The 25,205-nt window shown below is 30.3% G+C and overlaps 1 long non-coding RNA gene across 3 annotated transcripts in view; it reads left to right on the forward strand.

Moving 5' to 3' along the window:
• Positions 1-25,205, forward strand: part of LOC118189098 (uncharacterized) — an 872,843-nt gene that overhangs the window by 606,385 nt on the left and 241,253 nt on the right. For all 3 annotated transcript variants that reach the window (XR_015043503.1, XR_015043501.1, XR_015043502.1), the window contains exon 3: positions 23,068-23,111. This is a non-coding gene — a long non-coding RNA (uncharacterized LOC118189098). The remainder of the gene's footprint in view (positions 1-23,067; positions 23,112-25,205) is intronic.

A 25,205-nucleotide genomic window follows, 5' to 3' on the forward strand; every position in this document is an offset into this window, starting at 1 on the left:
AAAGAAAAAGAACAAGCAAATTTGGCAGATGAAAATGTCATTCTTAGTATGTAAGTGGAAAATACAATAAAATAAACATGCTGAATTTAGAAAACATAAGCAATGCATAAATGTTAAATAAACCGAGAATGCGGAAAATTTCTTTAACAGAACGATTCATAATGCATATTTCTCTTTCTGGATCACAATGGAAACAAGAAAACGAAACAAATGAAATTTGAAATATTTTAAACCTTAACGCACCTGTAGCGAAAGCGTGAAAATCAAGTCAAAAATGTCTTTCAATAAAGCCTTTTCTTTTCACGATTAAAAAAAAAGGGAAGGAAAGAAAAAGAAAAAAAACAAACGAAATCAAACCGCTCCTCCTTCTTCCATTCTACCTACCCCCCCTCTCCCCCGCCACTAGGAGTGGAACTAACGGCGAGTGAAATTTTATCTTCTCCTTTCTTCGCAATTTGCAAAAGATAAAGACAAGTCTAAAAATAAAATAACAAAAGTGTCGGCGAATCAAACGGAGAGAGAGGTAAGAAGTAAAAAAACAAACAAAACAAAAAAAATGCAGTAAGACAAAAAAATTCGTAAATGGAAAAAAGATCATGTTACAAGCTCCAATAACGCGTTTTTTTCCCCTTTTGAATCAATAGTAACAGAACAGAGAAAGCTCGTGTGAACAATAGAAATAGATGAGTTACTATATTTTAAACACCAGATGGCGCTTTCACCCTTCAATCAAAGCACAGTAAATTTAAAGTATGAGTTGTGAATATTTCAGATGTTGCGAGCTCAATAGTTTTAACTCTCTTAATAACTGCTCTTAACTTAAGTAATTCGAGAGTATATGGTACCTATATGAGAGGTTATCAACGAGGGAGGGATTTCATAGCTTTAGAGGGGAAGGCTGTCACCCTTTTATTTAACTGCTAAGTATTTAGTTTTAATTTATGAATATACAAAATACATTTTATTCAAATTTTCACATTCATCTGTACGTTTCTATGCTTTTTGTGTTTAATTTATAGAACACGTTACAAAAATATAAATTTAAATAAATGTGTATCCATGTAGTTTTAGACAGGAGCCGGGGGAGATCTTTTAGCAAAAAAGGTTGCGAACCACTGGTCTGTATGTTTCTAAAAATGTTATAAATTTTTAATTTATTTATAACTGAATAATTTCTTAAATTTTCAAAAATAAATTTAATAAGCACATACTATTCCCCAACACTATATATACCTTTATTTATTTTTTATTTATTATATACTCTATTGTGTGACTTCCGAATACTACGTTGACTTAAGGAACACATGTTACAATTTCATTTGAATATACTTAAAGCTTTCGATAAAAGAAACCAAACTTATTGTATTGTTGTATTTTAGAAGGAACTTATTAGATTTAATTCAACAGGATCAGAGCCTAAACATTAGTAGTTACAATGCGCTTGATAGTGACATCAAAACTCCAGAGCCACTTTTGTTAAAAAAAAAAAAAATATCACTAGAATCTTTGCTATATTTAAGAAAATTTTATGACGTGAAAAAAATCAAAGAATAGTAAACAATAAAACTGAATATATTGGTTCATGATCTGAATATATGTTTACGAAAACCATCAAAACGTCATGAATGGTTGTGAGCAATAACAAATAGTACTCACAACTCACAAGTGGCCCATTAGCTCACGTGGGCATTTGTAAACATCACTAAGTTTTTACAAATGCATTTTAGAGGGGAAAAGTACTATAAGTTCTAAACGTATTCTAATTTTAACTTTTAGTTTTAGAAATTAAGAGCAAAAACTTTGAGGTTTTGCAGCTGAGGATGGTGGTTCGGTAAAACACATCGAAACTTGTCCTACGAAAATTTTGAAACTATAACGCTGATTTTTGTTGTTTGACTCCTGAACAAAATAAAGTATTAACTAGTTTTCATTAAAACTTATGTAATTAAAGAAGCAAGTAATTATAAAAGTATTTAAAATTAAGAAAATCTTTAGGTCACCTGTGTTGAATATAAGTGTTATTTGCAAAGCTACCGTATATACTAAATGTTCCTACAACTAAATATTATACGTACAACGTATATACTAAATGTTAGCATATACTAAATATTCCTACAAAGCTATCATGTGTTACATTGGCTTAAAAGCAATAAGGTTCTTAAGAAAAATTTTACTTTATCTTACTTTATTCGATATTTTATTCGATTTATCGATTTATTCGTGTCTTTTAAACACGTATAAATTAAACTATAATATAAAACTATAATTTGCAACCCTATAATGTTGTCAAAACTTTTCAATAAAGCAAGCATAGCAAAATAAATAAAAGGCATATCATAATACATGAGGTTTTCTAAATTGCACAGCAAATGTATGTAAGCATGGTAAAAGTTGCACAATAAAAGTCTTTTCATGTGGTATAACGTAAAATGTAAAATAACATATTATTTTATCGGCAAATCTTTCTTCAGATTTGCAATATTCAGTCATATTTAAATTATATTGCGCAATATTGTTAGATGGTTTGTTTTGGTTTATTCGCTTATGGCGAGGCATGCAAGGGCTACCTGCCTGAGGAAAGGATGCCTTTGCAGATTATTAAGGAAAACTGGTTCGTATCCACGTTACACATGGGACCAGCCATAAAAATGCCTATCCAGGCAGCTCGCAGTCTGAAATTAGGTCAAACTAATAGTATTCAGTGCTTGGCCACTGGTGGGATATTTTTAAATGATATTTTAAAACGCTTAAAAATCTCTTTGAAGCCCTCTCTATCTTTTTCGTTTCTTTCAGCGCTTTCAAGCTGTAATGCTTAATATTTTTCCTATTTTTTCTTCAAACTATCGAGTTCTTAGAAAATATGCCATTAGTAAATGAATTCCAAAACTCTATCTTTTTCCTTATTTGTGACTGTAAAAGGAGGGAATCTTATTAAATAATATTTGTATTTCCTGTTGTTGGCCACAAGTAACATTTTTTTTTAAAATGGGATTTATTACCAACATGGGAGTAAATATCTCTATTTCCTGGGGAATTTGAGAAGCATCCTGAATTTAAAATCTGCTTGAAAATACAACTCTACAAACATAAATGGGAGAAGGATCATGTTAGGGGATCCAATAACTCGCTTTGCGATCCCCCTAACTTTATTTCCTTCAGATCTATACAAACACAATTCCCCCGGAAAATCAATAGCAGCTGATTTCTTTCAATAGGAGACGTTGTTAACCAAAAGAAAAAGAGTCCTTAGTACGTAATCCAAACTTACATTGATTTTTTTCTTTCCATCAAAGGTGAATAATATGGATTATATTACTCGTAAAATTTCTTTGGAAAATCCTATATTTTTGATATATTTAGACATTGTAACTCTATTCATTCAAAGTAAAGGGATTCTTGAAAATTTTTTGATTAAAAAGATGTTGAATCATTTTTTTTTTCTTTGAGAAATATCAGTGTTTAAACAAAATAAGTCATGAATTAAATCTTTTATTTTTACATTTTTCCTTAAAATCATAAAGCTTAAATGTAATGATAATTAAAGTAATAATTTATAAATATATAACTCAGCATTTGATGACGTATATTTAAACATGTATCATCATATCGCTCAGTCTTAAAAAATTAAATAGGTGACAAATATTTGATACATTCATTTCTTTTTAAGTTTACATTTTATAAAAAAATCTAAGTTCAAATAAAACATGCTTATTAAATTTGTGATAAGGACTACCAGAGAATACGATATATGAAATCAAAATGTTTGAATCCCTTCAAAACTTTTCTATCCAAATCTGCTGACCTTTTAATGTGAAAAAAAACTACAGATAAAAAGGTAATAGAAATTGTGAAATTTTAAACCTATGAAAAGCATATGATATGTTTCTAACTTTAAAAACATTTTATTATTTAAATAATATTTGTTTTGCTAAAATCTTTTAAATTTTTTGATAAAAATTGTGCAAAAATAGAAATAGTTTTCAGAACTATAACTAAAAATGTAAATTACTTATAGTTCCCCACTCGCATACTACGCATTAGAAATTAAGCAAATTAAATAATGATACATTCTTATTATGGCTTCAGCTTGCAGGACACTTGATTTTGGACTTTAAGGGGGCTCATACATCTTAACCCCTTATGATCTTCGAATATGTGACTGTTGCAAGAATTGGTATATTTTATGTATATTAAAAGCAATCACTTCCGACATTTTACAGCTGACTAAATAATATAGCTGCTTTGGAAACTAGTAACCAGAAAGTTATGTTGCCACAAGTATTTTTGTAATTTAATCCGCTTTGTGACAAAATATTTCGTCATGTTTCCACCTTGCCCGCATGATATTTTAAAAATGGCTAATGGTACATACTTGAAAGTTGTTGGAATTTTTTGTACGGGCTCTATTTTCTAACTGAACCAAAAATCTGATGAATATATTAATATTAAAAAATTTTATGAACGGAAACATTACAGATCTTTTTAATAAATTACATTTTATAAACTCAATTCCAAATAAAATAAAAATTTAAAATGAAATTCTTAGAATTATGGGTTCAGAGTAGTTTCCAAATATTATAAAAGCTATATGTTAAATATGGAATTAAATTATGCAATATAATGTTTTAAACTGCGCACGGATGGTATAAACATGACGAAATATTTTGTCACAAAGCGGATTAAAATTATAAAAATATTTGTGGCAACACAAACTTTCTGATTACTATTTCAGAAAGCAGCTATATTACGTAGTCAACTGTAAAGTGTTGGAAGTAATTTCTTTTAAAATAAATAAATTATTCCAATTGTTTCAACAGTCACATATTCGAAGATCGAATGGGTTTTAAGGTGTATGGTCCCTTTAATCAACGAAAATGGTAACTGCTGGGCAGTGACTTTCACAATCAGAAAGCTGCATAAAAAATCTCTGCTTTAAGATTACCTGAAATAATTATTTTCTAGCAAATGATGCAATGAGTCAAAATTTATAATAATAACCGTTTTGAAACTAAGCTCTCAATATCCTTCTTAATCATGAACTATATGCAAAATTTAATATTATCAGGATTTCTGGCTGCTTTTATTTATAAAACAGGATAACAGACTTTGGAAATACTAACTACATGTCTATGATTATTGCTATATTATAGCAACAAAAACCATTTTTATTTATTTTAAAACAAATAATTGTGAATTAAATAAAAAGTTATACTTTTTAAGGATTTAATTAAACATTATTCAGCATTAATCAGTATACATACAAGTTGTTGCATTGATTTATTTTTTAATTAGGATATTACATTTATTAAACTCAAAAATAGCGGTCTTATATTTTGAAGACCTTTGTTTGGTTTCCTTTTACTTAATATAAACTTTAAAACGAAGCATACTTCTTATAACAAACTGGTTTAGCTAGTCTTATATTAAAAGTATAAATTATAATTCCAGAATTTTGCCACTGGTTTAGCCCACCAGCGGCCGAGCGGTAAAGTCGCTGAACACTGGTAGTTCGGTCCGAGGTTCGAATCCCGCGAACGGGCTGGCTGCATGGGCGTTTTCGTGGTTTTCCCCATGTGTAACGTGTATACGAGCCAGTTTCCCTTAGAAAGTCCTCCACGAAGGCATCCCTCCCCTTAGGCAGATAGCCCTCGAGGCTTTGCCATAATCATACACACACACACTTTGCCACTGGTTTAATTTCTGTTTCTAGTGATCGTACGACGTTATTTATTTATGAAATTTAGAATCATAATGTTTTCTATTTGAAAGATATTAAAAGAAAATTTTAAACTTATTATGTACGTATGTCGACTGTATGTTGTGATTTTTACTTGGCAATTTATAGACATTTAAATTCAATATTGAGCATTTCAAAATAAATTAATCTTATCACTTGGATAATAACTTAACCTTTAAACCCTTCTAAACGTGAAAGAAGGAAATGGTAACAAATTATTGAAAACTTCTAGACTCAAAGTGAAAACATAAATAAAATGTATTGCACTTTAAGTAAAAAATATAATTTTTAAATATAGCACCAGATGATGAGAAAAGCTGTATTATTTCTGAAATTAAAGCATCATAGTTTATGTAAATTCTATGTAGGATCTCTTAGGGGTGTAGAGTATGTTAAACTGTATCATAAATGTCTATCTGTTTATCTAAAATATATTACTTCCAAAATAAAAAATAAATTATTTTGATTATTATTAAGTATTCGGTAATTCAGGGCAAAATAAATCAGCATTTTCTTTAAAAATCTATTTAAAAAAAGTGAGATGAAAAACAATCAGTATTTTCGCTTAGAAATATATTTTAAAAAATATGTTCGAAATTTGAGAATAGTTCCTTAATTAATTGCCGTAAATAAATTTACTGTACTTTTACTTATTTGCTTACTTAATGAAAATTATTGGTTCCTGCTGAGCAAACATTTTAGTCTTAAATCCTTTAATTCCTGTTTGACTTCCTGAAAGAACAGTCCGATGATGTTAAATATTTAATTTTAAATTTCTTAAGCAATGACACTCTACAATGCCGCAAAAGTTAAATCTAATATCAGAAATAATATTACTAGAAAATAACGCAAAAAGTAGGAGATAATTTTCGTATTTGCTGCTACAAAAGCAAGCAATTCCAAATAGAGTTGTAACTCGATATACGTTCCCTTTTATGTACGCCAAACGTTTTATACACCGACTTTGGATACGAAAATTTTTACTTGGCATACGACATGGTTTCAAATATATGACTCGAATTCGAGAAGTCAAAACTGCGCGCACTACACTTGTTTAACTCTTTCCTACCTTTTTCGAAATAATACTACGACTGCACATGAGTGTCAGTACTCATGTTGACCAAATTCAACAAACAATCCGCACGATTCAATAGACAATCCGTGCTATGAATTTCCAAGTGATTGTTTGTAAATTTATTAACAATGAATTAATATTTCCTGTTTTGCATTTCCGGGCATTCGCTATTGCATACCGTATACCGTGTACGAAGGTCCTTTATGCACTTTGGCGTGCAGTCCTTTATTCACGTACTGTACGTATTTCGTCTCTTGAAAATTTTGTATTTTAGTGTTGAATAGTGTTATGATAACACTAGAACGGATTAATGACATATAGTGACCTCTCCTTCTATCACAACCGTAAAAGCACTCAAAGACTCAATTTCAAATTGTCAGACTACAATCGCAAATGTCTCTGAAGTCCCACATTTGTTTACTGAATTTATAGAAACCTTATTTAAGACTAACAAGCAGAATAACATGTTTCATTAATATTGGAAGAAGAGAAATCAGACATTTTTTGATTCCATTTCCTATTGGTTTTATATATTATACGTCAGATTTTTCTGTTAAATTTAAAAGTCGTCATTCTTAATAATATTTTGCCTAGGTTAATGCAATTTGAATTTTCTATCTCTAGTTCTGTCAGCCTCGATTTGGGATAGTCAGAACTATCCCAAATCGAGGCTCTTTCATATATCCCATTTACTCCAGTTATATATATATAATTAATATATTTATGCATATAAATCCAGCATAAATAATATATATACATATTTTTACAAACTCACAAATGGTATTTCATTACTAATGCATAAATTTTGTCTAGCTTCACGCTATGTGTAAGGTTACTTTAATTTCAACACATTAAATGAAAGAACTTACTTCCATGACATCAGATATTTTAAAGTCGCTAAAATATATAATAATATCGCTAAACGTGTGATAGATAAATAGTTAAAGAGTTTACGAAGCATGCTTTAACAGCATTTAGTTCACTAAGATATTTTGTGGCCAGAAGTTCTAAATTTTATCTTTATTTAATGGATAGATTCTTTAGAATTCCTTAGAATGAAAATGTTTGCGTTTAATGAGATGCACTTTCTTTAATTGAAAACGAAGTTTAAATTCTTATTTTAACAAGAAACACATCTGCCCTTGAAACTGATGAAAATGAATCAATGTTTTCAAATAGCATAAGCATTTGATATATTCCGAAACTTCATTTAGAGCATTATTATCACCTTGATTTGGGAACTGTTGAAAGACTGTTTAATATACGGCTGTTTTGAAAAGGGTTTATACTTTATTCAGACATACTTCGAAGGCAAAATAATAATGCATTGTTTGAATCTTATTGCACTAGCGAATAAGTACTATGAAAATTATGCTTTTATCTTATACTCTTCTTTGATCAGAGAATGCAATTTTGTAAAATTATGTATTCTTTGTTATACAACAGGACAACTTTAAAATAATAAATTTAATAACCAACAGGATTTCAAGATTCAGTGCTTATTTACTTTTTAGGATAACAACTCCAAGATTTAAAATGAATTTTATTTACATTATATCTAGATGTTCTTATTTTGCTTCTATATCGTTGGTCCCAATTAGACCGCACCTGCACTCCGTGTGCCTTTCATATTCTACTAATAAGTATATTGATGTCAATTTAGCGCCACATCATTAATACATCAGCATCTAATTAATGTTTAATGTTTAAAATATTGACCCTTCTAACCACTACAATATTATGAATGTTCGAATGTTAGTCGAGAAGCATCTTTCTTTAAATTTAATAATTAGTTTCCATTATCTACTTTCTTCTTTTTTGACATTATAAGGTGAGTAAGTGTAATTCTATGAACATGTATGTGCACTACTGAAACCATTCAGAAATTTTTACCACCCAAGTAATCCGAAATTACATGAGAAGTAAAAGCAGAAATTTTAAGCTAAATACATCTGTAAACAATCTTGCTATATTAAACTTGGTGCTAATGTTATATTAAACTTCGTACTGAGATTAAGAAACTGAGGTCGAAATGTACTGCATTTTGAACTGCAACAAAAGAAAAGTTCTTACCTTTATCCTCATTTTATGTGATAGTTTGTAATCTCTGATAAATAATAAATTGTAGCTTCACAAATAAAGTACTTTTCCCATGTAGAAGGAACTCTTTGAGATAAATGCTGCATAGAAAATTTTCTGCCTTCCTCCGCCCTCTTAAAAAAATAGTTTACTTTATGTGCTTCAGAATTCATGTCTGATATTTGCGTTATACAAGAAGGAAATCACAAAACCAGAAAATCAACTCTTTTGTTCCATCACTAGGAATCGATTTATGTAATAAAAGTATATGTAATATATTTATAGATTTTGAGAGCACTGGTTCTATTATCTACAAGGTACATCCAGAAAATAAAAAAATAAATGCTTTTATAATTATTATAATTTATAAATAATCAGTATGATGTTAATGTAGTATTTAAAAAAAATATGTAAAAGTATTTTAAATAATATTTGTTGTTATAGAACTACTACGATTTTCTTCGAAGGTGGAAAAAGAGAATCCCCGCGAATTATACCTTCGGCAGGATTCGAAAACACCCTCGCCAGAGCTTCCCATTACTACTAAACCTACTACGGATAACACCCAAAAACATGCACTGGGAAAGATAAAAAAATCCTTACATTTCCCCCACTTAAAATCTGATGATTAGGAAAATTACCCAGTTTCCAAATGTAGGTAGGAAATGAATTATCATCCACCACATTTATCCAATTGCTACTGTAGAGCTATTTAGCATTAGACAGAGAACATGATAAAGCAAGTTATACATGCATCGGGATTTGAACTCCAGGTCTTCGTGTTGCCAACCTGACGTGATATGAATTACACTGCAAGAGCACGCAGTGGAGAAGCCAAAAGTATCCTACAATGTCGGGTTTCATTTTTTTTTTCAGATAAATCAGGTTTAATTCAATGAACACATATCTGATTAGAGGTACTTAGTATGATAATAGCCTTTTTCTAAACTGCGGTGGATTTTATCATAACGGAAAATTTTCTACTAGGAAATTCCAGGCTCTGGCTTTAATTATATGATCAGGTTCTTGATCCCCAGGAGGTACTATAATGATAATTTAAATGGGCTCTTACATTGTGTTTCGATGATCACTATTGCCATTTTGATCTGAAGAAAAGATATTCTTCTTCATTCAAATAAATCTAACACAAACTATTCAAATACGAAGCTTGATATGACCTACAGGCTTATTAAGTAGCAAAACTAATGCTATTAGGAATATGGAATTATTTTATAATCTCCTTCACTTATCAGGACTAGTGTTTCTTTTGAATTGCTTTGGAAACATGAATGATCCTGAATAGGAACAGGGAGCTTATTCAAGCTATGTTCAAGAATGTGTGAAGTAGATAATACAAGCAGGAAGGGTATACGAAACCATTTATTTTCTATACTTTACAGGAATTTCAGAAACTTCGGAATACAGAGACCAACCACTTGTGGACTGAACGTAAGAATATAAAAACTACTAACTAAAACTCTAACTAAAACTAACTTTGAATTAGTATGCAAGTGCCTAGCACTAAGATTGGCCTTTATTTAAAGAAAGGTACGTATGTAGTACGCCCAGCTGCTAAAACTACGATACGTCTGCAATTATCAAGAGGGCTAAACCTCTGGCCTTGAAAGCAAACAGCAACAGAGTGAAAACTCGTAAAACTACAGTGGCAAGCGGCTTACTTCCAATAACTCCTTCCTCTCTCTTGCTTGGCAATAAGCCACAACTTAAGTACTTGGCGTTAGCAAGACAATTTGCATAAATAAATTAAAGCGTTTAATTCTGGCCGAAAGTAGAAAATAAGAAGTGATAGTACAGTTTTAAAATAAAATAAACGTTAGTAAAACTTAGGATCCTTACACACTCACTTAGGAATATTACGCAGAATAAATACTTTTAATAAAATAAACTCTAATACTAAATGTCTGTTTTAAGGAGAAAAATTCGAATTAACAGATGAACTCTGCAATTTATCCATTTTTTATTTAAAAAGTAGTTATAGTAAAATGAAAAAAATATTTAAAATGATTGTTTATTTTAATAAATCTTGTGTCACCTGTTTCCAAAAAACTTAAATTATTTTCAAATTGAAAAAACTGAGGTTTCAAAAGAAATGAAAATATTAGCCAATTTAATATCACTATTTACTTAAATAATCGATACCAGACTGTATAAAATACAGTAACCTCTTTTTTTTTCCAAAATGCCATCAACATACGCATCACGGTTCTTAGCAAAAATAAAACATAGTGCAATACTCTTTAATTTACAATGATTATAATAATAGCTCAAACGTTATTTGCATTTCAAGATGCACTGGAAGAAATTCAGAAAATCAGTATAATTCCACCGAGTTCAAAATAATATACTGTTTTAAAAAAGGTGAGAAAGAAACACTGCTTTTCTACTAAGGTTTCAGATTAACTCTTACAAAGGATTTTTACTTTAAAAAGAAGCAAATTTTGTTTATATTTCACAAGTCATTTATTATCCAATTCAAAATAATACAAAAGAAAGTTGTTGCCATCGAAAAATATGATATTAAGAAGTAAACGTTTTTCCGATTATATTGACGACGAATGTATTTCGAACTATGATAACTGACTGTCTCTCAAATATGCAGCCGTAGAAAACATATTATTATTTTACGTGTAGTTTCATGAGATCCGGTTGCCAGCGCACAACATTTGCAACAAACACTATACTGGTATTGAACACTAATATAATTTTCACCTTTGGTCGATTACCTCTAGAAGTGATAAACAGATTGTAATGAAATTTGACGTAAGTTGACATAAAACGCAAAATATATCTTACAACATTCATGGCACATACGTATGATCGTATATAAAGCTCATCGGATCATAAGGGTCTAAATGGACTTTGGTAAAATAAAAAAAGAGCCTAAAAGTAGGATGGCTCCTTTTAAATGTCATAAAATTGATTAATTTCGTATTAGAAATGAGGCAGTGCGTAAGTACCTGTGGAGAGTGATAATGCTTCTGCAGTAACGCTGTTCTCAGGCGCTGGAGATTTCTAGGAAAAGTTGTCATTGCCTTCCCAACAGCGTTTCAGATGTGTTCTGTAGGTCTTGAGATCGCGCTGTCCAATCCATATGGTTAATATCCTGACTTTCTAAACAATCAAATACCAAAATATCTATGTCGAACAAATGTTACCGTCCATAAAAATGACAGAACCGAAATTAGGAACATAAAGTAGGTTTTAAAATCTCTTTCATATATCACACAGGAATCACAAAGCCTCTGTCAAAGACATGAAAGTCTGCGCTCCGCCGTGCACCATTATGCCTGCCCAGATCACCAAACTTCCGCTGTCATATTGATCCTTTTCTCTGATGTTGTAGGACTGCTAGAAGATTCTAGCTTTATTAAAAAAAAATTACATTGAGAATGGGTGGTTAGACTGTATAATGACTCATTTGAGAAGAAAATAGTCTCCCATTGATGCTTGGCTAATGTTCTCTGGAACTTTCGGATTTGTCTTTGATGTGCACAGAAGTGAGCGGGAACAGAGCAGCTAGTATTGTCAAAAAACAAGATATCTGAGCCTTATATTTGCATCTTCAAGAACACAATTCGTCTTCCTTTTCTATCGATGAATAATGAAATTCGTCTACATAGGGCTAATCTGGCGGATGACTACATAGAATGGAAGAATATTATATTAACTATATGTATTGACCAACCACGTCTACAAATCTAAGCCCTACAAAAGCTTATGTGGGACGCTCCTGAGAGGGCGGCTGCAACTCACTTTCTGCCTTCTAAGAATCCTCCAGGACGCGGAAACAACATTCTGCATGAGGGGGACTAAATTGCCCTAAGGAGGCATAACCTGCCTTATTTATCTGATGTATACTAATTTTTGTATATTTAACCAACCTACGTCCGTAACAAATCTCGTTAAAATGTTTCGATCAATTTGGAGATAATAGAGTAATTGTCTAAATTTTCTTTATTTTTAAGATTACTGTATTTCTCAGACTGAGACTCTGTGACACATTCGATCGTTCTTATGGATAATTACGATGTGAAAGTCGCTTCATTCACTTATCGCAGCAGGTACAAATCTAATGCAAGAGAAGTAGCAGCAATTATAGTTTCACCTGAATATAAAGTTATCCCGAAGTGAAAACACTTACAAATCGACATTATATTAAGTAAGGTTTCGTGTAAAGATTACTCATAACCATCTTAATACTGGTGGTAAGATATACACTCATAGCTTATTCTTGCTAATTGTTTTAAACAGTATGCATGTACTAGAAGCTGCCTAAAATTTCGCAAAACATCTTTTATAATATTTCAGTAATTATATTGCTTTCTGTAACCCCACTTGGAATTCTTGGTCCATCGTTTTGGATAAAAGCTCTGCACCAAAAGTAAACATCTGTGGAAATGCCGTTCGTCATCCTTCATGAATCTAGGTTTTCGTCACATATTTTCCTTGGGTTTGTTTCAGGAAGTATGTTTTTCTTTTCTATATTCAGTTTTATTTATAAAAGAGTGTGATATTGTACTAAGTGTAGTACGTAAGAACAACGGAAGACAATTATTATGAAGCTAAATGTTAAAACGTGCTATTGGCAAAACACATTCTTGGTCCAAACTCGTTAGCAAGCCTTCTCCGATTCTGGTTATCTTATACAATTCATCGATATCTGACGTTACACAGTGTATTGTCCTTGCAAACACTATCTTCTACCTATTAAATTTCAGAAAGGAATTCATCTACTTTTTAAATGATCTTCAGGGATGTTCTTGTCAAAGGAAAACATGAATCATCATTTTGTTTTGGAATAGTGTTGTTTTCGATGTAGTTAAAAAGATTAGTTTCTAAAGTTGAATAAAGATCTGTTTAAACACATAAGTTCTTCTCTAGTATCTATATATATCTAATAAAACAGAAACACCGTACATCATATTAAGCAATTCTCAACAAGACAGGAAAGCAAAAGAACCTTGTGTAAGATGGCTTTTATATGACAGTCTAACTTAAAAAGTGTATATATGTTATTTTCCCCAGCTGGGAAAGTAAGAAATATCAGTATTTGCGGAGTTCTTGTTCATTTCTGGGAACTTGAAAATACCACGTGTACAGTTATAAGTGAGTTACATGCACCTTACACATTTTATACCTTACACATGATTTTGTTGATGATTTTGTTACCACATTAATGACAGGTAAATGCAGTTCACGATATTTTAAATTGCTAGGCATTTTACAAGGAAATTGAAGAAATGAGTTTTATAAACTGATTTTTAAAAGGTAGACATTAAAATTTCGTGAATCAATTACGAAATTTTAGCTTATGTTAAGAATCTCATTTTCGATCGCAATTTCGAAAATGAAAAGGCGCAGCAAGATTCTTAAGGAATTTCCTTCACAACTAACTAAGAAACTTTACAATGATAAAAGAAAAAAACTACTGAAATAGTGAAGGAAAAAAAAATATTTAAAAAAAGAAAAGGAAAATATGTGATTTTAAAAGTACAGATTTTTGATGGAAATATGGAATAAAAAAGTAATACTAACGTTTCATAGTGATATCAAAACCGCATCATTAAAGAAATTTCGAAAGAAAAAACTTTCATTAAAATATAAAAAATCACTTAAACATGGTGGACTCCAACATTCTTTAAAAAATACTTGATGGTAAAAAAATGGGATGAGCATTTTATTTTGAAGTAAATTAGGAACTACCAGCGAGCTAGAAAAGAAGAGTTTATAAAAAAAAGAAGAATTTCATAGAGGATATCTTTACTTTTTTTTACTTTAAAGTTCACGTCTTAGAACAAGTCAATTTCATAGAGTATAGAACATAAGTAATCACTGCTTTGGGGTAACAAAATCTAATTTGCTACTGGGGAAGCTATTTTTTGGTTCGCTATGTGTCAAAAAATGAAACAGAAATAGCCCAGCAACGCAGGTATGCAAATGAAATGAGATTTTCCGTTTTCTTTATCATACGTTTTTTAAAAAAGAGAATCCTGGAACGCGTATGATTTTCGCTCCCCAGAAATATTTTTATTTCCCTAGCTTATTTTTCTAATCTTTATTTATTTTTGAGGTGCCCATTTTCTTAAGCATTTCAAGCCATTTTAATCTAATATTGCGAATACGATTTGTCATTCAAACTGCACAGTAGAATACTTTCTTGAAATCAATACGTACCGAGGCAGTTTCGGTTATGATTGCTGCTATATACATTTGTAACATCACTATGCAGCCTTCTAACACGAGATCATGTAAAAGGAGATCGAAAATTATGTGGAAGACAAAATTATCATGCACAAAAATTAATAAATTATTCTTTATTTATTCTGCTTTGTTATTTTCATATTTAATTACTTCTTCATACTTAATTCAACGTTATTAAAATTTCAGACTTGGATGCATACAAGTTTTTTTATGCTAAAATGCAAAAGAAAAAAAAATCTGAAAGGTTTCAGATTTTAAATTACGTCCAAACGGACTTTTTTTTACATTTTGTGTGTTACCTTTATTTATTAATGTCACGTTCTTGGCACTTAAACCATAAAATCCAGTTCAAGAGCAATATCGCAAAATAGTTTTAAATTGAGCATATCTTTAGAATTTCCGAAACACAGTTCCGCGCGCTGGAGATAAAAAGGTTTTTTCTGTACAACGTTGCCATTCTTCGTTTTGAAATCCTTCAGTTTGTTAATCAAAAATTTGTTAAAGATTTACAAATACGAAATCGATAATAAAACAAATTCCAAATTTCAAATTTGGGCTTCCACATGCCCATATTAGTAGTAGGATTATGTCATTCAAAATTCGATGGCTCTATGTACCGTTGTTTTATCACAATGCGAGAAATATACATACATTTATGCAGATTTTTCATTATTTAATTTCTTTAAATGTAATGGAAGACTCTAACATTTGGTGGCAACAGTTTGAAAAGTGAAAGGGACATTTATAGTGAACCAACGCAAAATCTCAAATCGAAAACAATAGTCATTTGTGACAAAGCCCGTTTGGACTAAAAACGAAATTAAAGATGGAAAAAAAATTTTAAATCAAGAAACGTAAAATTTCATAGTTCTACTTTAACTGAATTGTAAGCAGTTCTGGGAAACCTGCTAAAATAACAAGTAAACAGGGTATATTAATAAGTACATCAATACATTATAGAATATTAAACAATTAATTATTGTTTGTTCTCATTTAATCATCGACTAAATGATATACGTGCTTAATTAAAAACTGTTTCAGTACATTTATCTTGAGATTATATTTTTGGTTTTAAATATAGCAGTAACAGTTTCTGGGAATTTAAATTAAATTTATTAGCATATGTAATTTGAAGTTAATTTTTTTTTGTTTTGAAAGGATTTCCAAAAGCGTATACACTAAATATATTAACATAATCTTTAACTTAATTTGCATTATAACATTTGGAATTATTATTCATATCCTATGTTTAGTTTTGGTGTGTGCGTGTGTCTGTGTGTTTAGGGTTATCTAATTAATATGGTATAGAATGACTTAGAACTACCAATGCCAACATCTAATGGTTTCCAAACAAGTTACATCTAATTAGTTGATCAGTTATTGCTCAGGTATCGCTTAATTATTCAACACTAGATAACACTAAAAGGGTTGAACGCAACGTGAATATTATTAGCCACAACTGTTCGCGTTAACAGTTTTAAACAAAATAATATGGATATTGTCTTATCAGACATTGTAACAATATGCTGCTTGATACTTCACTACGGTTACAATCTGAATATAATAATAGTTTAGCTGAAATTTGTATCACACTGGAATGTAAAGCTAATTTTCTTAGCTCATAGCAAGATCATCCAAATATTCTCGACTGCTATTTCGCAGCTCTACAAGCGATTTCTAGAAGCATGGTCATCGAATTAAGAAACGAGATCAAGTTTAAGATTACATCTAACTTTTAACTTAGTATGGATTTTGACTGCTATTGAATGCAATTTAACGATGTTTTTGCGTGACATCTGTACGCAAGCGCAGAATAAAGAACCCTTTTTTTCCAAAATGGGTTGCAAAATGGATTTAAAATGGATTCAGAAGAGACTTTTTTGTGACGTCTGTACGTAAGTATGTATGTATGTATCTCGCATAATTTAGAACCGAGCAGCCTCAGAACGTTGAAAATTTCTATGTAGAACTGCTATAACATGTAGTTGTGCACCTCCCGCTGTGGTTGCAATCGGTTAATATAAATATATATATATATATATATACCCACTCTGTTACTCGAATCCATAAGTTCAGGATTTTTATCCTTATATGTTGATAAATTGTGCATTTTTTGTTTTAAAAATGATTAAATTATGCTGTTCTTATCTTCCGCTTAAGGTTTTTATCCCCTTAGTTAATCTGCATACAATAGTTGTAGAATTATCAATAATTTAAAAGTTTTTTTAGTGAGGCTAAACCATTTTTTTTACCACAGCGGCCATATTTGTTTACATTTGAAACTTATCAGAATAGTGAATTAAGTCAGTTTTTGCACCTTCAGAGTTTTTTCCCGAGTGGGACCAAAAGTACACTTTCAGTGTTGTACACTGAAAAATCTGTCTTTTTGCCCGCTGGCTGAATTGCTTTTTTTTTTGCAAAGAAACTCTTAAGTTTAATTGTAAAAACTGTTTTTAATTGTTTGCACTTTTTCTTTTTTTTGTGTGTTTTATATTTTTCTACATTTTTCAATTTTTACTAAAGATATTTTGAGGTTTTATGTATTTTTTCCACGCCGCAAAATGGGAACTGAATTAGTTGAATGAGTACATTTCTAATGAAATTCGAGGAAACACGTTTAAATGAAATGCAGCAAAATATGAGTATAATATTCCGTGCGAGGAAGTCATGTGTTGTACACAACAGATTTTTTAAAAAACATTCCCAACATAATGGATATTTATATTTTTTTTAGTCGGAAAATACTATCAACATATCAAAAGAAAACAAAATTAGCTTCTTTAGTTTCAAATTTTAATTATTAAATAAGAGTTATATTATAAAGTATTTCCTCCCTCCATTACGCATGCCTTCGTGGTGTAATTGAGGAGCATGCTCGAAGTCCAGGAGTTAGAATCCAGGCGAGGGCATTGCACATTAATAAAATATTTTTCATCCAATTCTTTTACAATGTCTTTTTAGTGTGTATTTAGCGAACTGTTTTCGTTTAAAAAAATCAGAAGATACAGCACAAACTCGGCTCAGAAGCGTCAGCTATTTCTCATCTTTGTTCTCTTTAGTAATTTTGCGGCCAAATACTATATTCCTGCAAAAACGTAGCGCAGTTTCTCCCATTGCTCTCAGATTCCACAAGCCATATTTTGAAATCGAGTTTACTGCAAAAAATGTATCACGATTTTTATATAAAATCTACTGGAACTTGGATTACAACAACAACAAAACCAAAAAAAAAAAAAAAAAAAAAAAAACCGCGAGAGCAAAATGGAGACATTGCTTGACTGTTGCTTGACTGAAGAATTATTATGAGCTTATTTGCCTGAAAAATAGTGAACGGTTATGGTTATGCACATGATTTTCAGAATCTGGCCCATTCTGAAAATCTACTTCTAAGGTGAATTTTTCTAAGGTAGATGCGATAATACGTATGTAAGTACCAATAAACGTTACAAAACTAATAAATCAAATTCTATAATCAGTATCAATAAATCAAGTCTATTACAAATTGAAAACAAATGGGCTAAAAGATATGATTTATGTCGCCATTTTTCGGCAGTAAATAGTTTTCGTATTAAATACCTTGTTGTACTTATACGAACCTGTTTTCCTTAGAAAGCCCTCTATGAAGGCATCCGCCCTTTTAAACAGATAGTCCTTTGCCGTAATCTCAATCAACCAAACCAAATCAAAAACAGCTCAATTAGCTATTAATAGAAAATAAATTATATTCCATATTTTATGCAGGATGCAGTGATGGGTTAGAATCTGATAGTAAACTGATCATAAATGTTTAGTCTCACTCATTCGCTTAGCATCACGTTGCGGGTGTTTCAGGTAGTGTTTTTCAGATCTTTAGATAGTATATTCCAGAGCCAAAATAGTAACAACCAAATGCTGTGAATGCCCACATAAACCGGGAAAAGCACACTCACCCCCCAAAAAAAATCAATGAATGCATAGCTATTCTGAAGTTTAATGCGCGAATTTGAAAAGGATTTCAAAAAGCCTTCGAGGCCCCGTCGCTCTTTAGAAAAGAAACAAAGTATGCTTTCTTCTATTCGAAAAATTCAGATTCTTAAAAATGAGAAGATGTACATCAAAATCTTTTTTCCACCATGTAAGCAGCAGAAAAACGGGAAATGCTCTAAAGCCTTTTTCCGAAACGACCAAATTTGAAATTCAAAAAGTTTATGTTCCATCAGCCGGAGTATAAAAAACTTTGAATATCTCTTTGTTCTCTTTGTAACAAATTCCGCATTTAAACAGTAAACTCACAATATTGTGATAAAGAAATCGTATCTTGAATGCTTGAGTTTAAAATCCTTATAAAATATGTTTTCCCTGATCTTCTCTTAAGTGTTTTACTGATATTTGTAGTACAACTTCCCAGGATTTTAAGAATTTCTAAATATGCATACTACTTGTAAAATCACAATCTTCAGAATAATTTTTGACTTTATACAGCGCAAGATTTAGTGACGCATATATCATCCCATAATGCATTTTCTGCAAGAGTAGAATTTGATTGGTAGTGGTTAAGTGCAAAAAATTTTAATTCTTTTCAATACTGAGATATGAACATTATAAGGACAACGCATGAAGAAAATATACAGTAAAAGTACAAAACTTTCTTGTACATCTAGATGCAATGAATAAACTTCTATGATATGATCAATAACAATACAAAAAATAATTGGATTCAAAGTATAGTACTAATGTTTTATAACATATTTTATGCATGAAACTGTTTTGGAAGAAATACATCTGTTGACTGGACATGCTCTTGCTTTTGCTAATGATGTTTAAAAATTCAAAAAGAAACTGAAAAATTTAATTCGCGTCCGAGAAGTTTCAAAGAAATATCTGGACAACTGGCCGAATTGAGATTATACGGTTTTGCGTATGTTATAAAGCATTTTCTGCCTCTTACCAGCATGCCTTCTTGGTATAACGGTAGCATACTCGACACGTATTTGAGATGTCCAGTTTCGAGTCCCGGTGAGGGCATTGTTCATTGTTCATGTCTCCAGCATCAGAACATAAGTTATCTCTACATTTATCTAGTGACTCTACGTTTATGTAAATATTTAAGTACCATTCCTTAAAAAAACGTGTATAAAAGCATATTTTGTAAGGCAGATAACTTACTTTCATTAATGTACGAAAACTAATACGTTTAATGAATTTCACTTCAAAGATGCCAAGCTTAGAGACGCAGTCACACTTCACATGTAGCACGTGTTTCAAAAAGAGACTTTTGAAATTTTTTAAGACAATCTTTAGCTAAAAAATCCAGAAATTTATAAAATAATACCATCACATTGAGTTTTTAATAACAAGAATCTAAAATGAATGTATCGTTATTTTTGAAACAGAACCCTTACAATATTAGATATAGTACCCTATAGTATTAGACAGAGTAATTAATCGGTATCCCATTCCTAACTATCCAGAATTTCTGTAATATTATAGAAAGCTAAAAGGTTGTTTTGAAGGATTTGTAAATTGTGTCTACAGTCTGTTACATGAAAATAATTGTTTTATGCATTCATGATCGTTTCATGCATTCTCATTTGGAGTGTGGTTTTCCCGTACCACAGTTATTTTTACCATTTCATGTGAAATTATTGTTTAAGTTAGCCTTTATTCGTGCACTTTTCACTAAGCGAAACACACTAAATGCAAATAAGTGAGGGAAAAACAATAAATGGCTTGGCCACCTATCGCAACTGCCATTACCATGGTTAATAGATAAATCGAATGGGAAAATATAACGATGAATGACTACTCCAAAGTAATAGACTAAGTTCCCATGCTCTAAAATTCAATCTTCAATAATTTGAAAGAAATCTGTGAATACATCCTATGTATAATCAACATGCACACAAGCAAATAATTATTCATACCAGGAAATTGATCTCAAACTCGAAATAAATCTTTTCATTTACATTTCAAATAAGTAAAATGGGTGAGGAAAAATGAAAATAAAACTTTTTTAATACATCGGTTAGCTGAACTGACTGAGAGTTCAATAACGTCCCGTATCCTTAAATTATAGGTATTTTTCCCACCTTCTTGGCGTGCCTTCGTGGTGTAGTGGTTCGGCACGCTGGGTCGGTTTCCAGAGGTCCGTGCTTCGATTCCTGGCGAAGGCGGTTGCTAATTTTTCATCTAGTCTGCTTCCAAAAATACCTAATGTCTCTACAACATGAGGTAATAAATAGCACAGTTCGCAGTTTTGAGCAAATTCTAAACCTCAAGTCTAGATAGTTGTAGCAATTAAATCAAGAAAGTTATGATGATTTTACAGATTTACAGATCCCAATATTTTGAATAAAACCTCGATAAATCTGTTTGCTTGAAACAGTGGATCTCTATAAATTTCATTCCATTAGAGTTCTTTATAGATCTGATAGGAGAAAGGCAACATATAATATACATTTTTATTACTCTACGACTCTTATATGTATACGCAAACATAAGTGTGTAATCTATAAGTATATTATTCTAAATCAAGCAATGCTGTAAGGAATGGCTCTAATATATCTGTACTCTGAAGATGATTTCATTTCCTCCCATGTGTCTTTGTGGTGTCAAGTTAACAGGAGAAAATATCGAGGACGAAAATATCGTGGAGTAAACAACGCTAGGTGAAAACATCGCCGTACAAAACATGGCGATAGAAAAGAAAACAAGCAGAAAACATCGCAGATCTAAAATATCATGGTATATAACTTCGTAGTAGAAAATTAAGTGTTAAAAATTTCGCAGATTTAAAGCAATGTCATGGAAAATATCATGGTAAAAAACAAAGCACCTAAAAATCATAGCATAATGATAATATCACAGAGATAAATATTTTGAGACATTACATTTTTAAATGCGTGTTCGTATAATGATATGGGTCGCAAGAGAGAATGAGGAATATGTTTACATAATATGTTACTGCAAACGCAAGAAGGAAAGTTAAGCATTTAAAAACGAAAATTTATAAAACTTACTGGCAATAATAACATTCCTTAAATTGTTACAAAATGCATATGAAAACTTATGCTAAGTACAAAAGAATTTAAACATACTTAGTTCACTTTACGGTTCAAGTTTATTCGAAGTAAAATAACTACGTTATGCATAATCAATAAAATAACTTTAACTACGTTATGCATAATCAATAGAAAGATATTTGATTTTTTTTTTGAAATGGATTATCACCTATTTAAAAAAATAAAGTAATCTTGAAGTTTGCAGCATTAGCAAATAGCATATTTATAATTTTCCTCCCCCAAAATGCCTTTATAGTTGTTTTACATGTTTTATTATTAATTCATAAAAACGTAATCAAATAAAAATTCTTCTGTAAGTTGTAAGCATTATAAACGCAGGATTTTATTTAATATGAAATTTAAAACTGAAAAGCTTTTACAAAGTGTTATACTATGATCACAATTAATGTACTCCGGATAATTTTCTTGAGAAGGAATCTTTTTAATATTGTAAGAAGGGAAAGTAACAAACGTTTTTGAAAATAAAAATTATTTTGTTAATAACTTTACATTTATGCGATAACTGTTCAATTCTTACACTTAAGAAAGAACTCAAGTGTTTGCATATTTTGATTGAAACTTAATTATGGCTGCATCTTAAGTTATTATGGTAAGAAACTTTTAATTTGTTTTCCTTAAAAATGTCCTCTGAATGATTTATAATAAAAATCTGAAGCATTAAAATCTTAAATTGCTAGTAGTAGTAATGTAAAAAACATTTATAATAAAATATAATTATATTATTCTTATATTTTGTTTGCTTTTAAATGATATATGATGCTTATGTAAAATGGATTAACGTATAACTATTATAATGATATAATTCAGATTGTGTATTTTTAATAAATTAAAAATTAAGAAATATTAGCTAATGAAGCTGTGAAATTGCTAATATTACAAATTATTCATTTTAGGTAACTGTCATTTTGAAGAAATAACCTGATGAATTTTGTTTGAGGTAATAGTCCATCTTTTGTTCACTTTAATTATAAGAATTTAAAAATAAAATGCACAAATGTAGCTTAAAATATGTTATTTATTTGAAAACTGCAAACGAAATTAATCACAAGTATCGGATATGATTGTATCAATATTTTAATAATTCTTGCATATATGAATTGTTCAGTTTTCCTTATATTACAGTACAAAACCTTGGCTCTCATTACAAAATATTCATTCACTAATTACTTATTTTATATTCCCAGTTTAATCATTTTTATTGTTTCCTATTTCTTATGACTTACTTTAGCTGACATAATTTCATAAGTGAAAAACAATCAAAAGAAGAGGATGTTTAAGGCGTTATAATATTTTTAATGCAAGAACTTTGTACAGATGAATAATGTTAAATTCAAAATACTTACTCAAATTATTCAGAGATATTTACGGAAAATATTACGAGCGCATGTTTCTCGTATTATATAAGACAAACTTTGAAATTGCGTTGGGTAAAGCTAACGAAATATTTCTATAAGCTTTTGCGGGCTTTTTTCGAACTAATTTAGTTGGGAAACTCTTGAAGCATTAATTTTTGAATTTCTTCTTCTTTTGCGTGCAATATAAATTATATATACATCGTTGATTAAAAACCCTCGGTATAAACACTTTCAAAAATGTAATTCAACTATTTAAACCATGCTTGAGATTATTTGAAATAAATCTGAAATTTTGTCTTTCTTTAAATCAAAATATTAAGCACTATTTCCATAGTACAGGCAGTTTTTAGGCGAAAGTGTAATCAAATTTTTATATGAAGTTAAAAAATGTGAAAATTTACCTTAATTTCATTTTGTGAAGTAAGAAGTTTCTTTCATTTTAGGGTGCTCATTTGATAAAGAAAATGATTATTCGTCCTATAGTAATTTAACTAACAAATTAAATGTAATAACAGCAGGTAATTTGTCATTAGGAGAAATAAAACATAATGTCGATTCCAAAATAATACTGATTCTACTACAAATAAAGCGAATATTTCTTAGGTTTAGAGAAATTAAATCTTTTAAAGCCTCCACTGTATACGCTTTCTGTTCAAGCATTTAGTTTTTTTTTTTCGGGGGGGGGGTTGGTGTCTTAATAAGCACTCTTTTTATCTTGAACAATTTGCGACAAATCTAGATTAAAAATACACTATTTTTTAAGCACTAAATGGCATCATTCGCGAAGAATTTAAAATTTGACTACTGCAAATGATATATACTGTGAAAATAATATTTGCTTATTTGCTATTATGAATTATCTATTTTGAAATAAAAAACCAGCACGTTTTCTATATTTATAATACAATAATACTTTAACTATATTACGTAACGTCAAATAATTAAAAGGAAGCTTAAATGTTCATTTTTATATCCAAGCATTGTAAAATGTTCTTTTGAAATCGTCGCTAAACTTAAAATTATTTCTCCTCAGCTCTCAGTTGGGGTTTCTTTTGATATTAAATCAATTTTTATTAACGTTTCAGGCTGAAGAAACATTAAAATTTTTTGACACTAGTCCTCGAGAATTACATTTCACACATTCACACATATTGAAACTGAGGAGCTATTTTCTGTCATTAACATTTCTTCAAGTCAGGCATACTTTGTTCTCAAAAATGATTATCATCAAAAATGATTATCACACGTTCAACTGGTAATAAAGAAAATTTATTCCATATTTTATTTGTTGTGAATTTGATTAATCCAGGCACCCAGCTCACTTTTAAAACTGAACAGACAATTCCCTTCCTTTACTTGATATTCTAATTGTCCGCAATGAATTTAATTTCAGCATCATCATTTACCTTAAAAGTTTATCTGCTTCTTTGCCTCGCTATTCTAAATCGTTTAACCCTGCTAAGCAAAAAAGCAGCATTTTTTTAAAATTTTTACATCGCTTTGTTAAAGTTTGTTCATCCGTTAGTTCTACTGATAGTTCTACTGAACTCAGTTGTTTGATATCGGTTGCAGCTGACAGAGGAAATTTTCCAATGACTACCGATAAAACCTTTAAAAACATTTTATCTTGCCATCCAAGACATTCAGTTCTTAGAAATAATATTAATAAACTTTTC

The sequence above is a fragment of the Stegodyphus dumicola genome, chromosome 10, assembly GCF_044657685.1.
Source record: "Stegodyphus dumicola isolate Sdum_Otavi_A_Nest chromosome 10, ASM4465768v1".
In the NCBI taxonomy this organism is placed as follows: Eukaryota; Metazoa; Arthropoda; class Arachnida; order Araneae; family Eresidae; genus Stegodyphus; species Stegodyphus dumicola.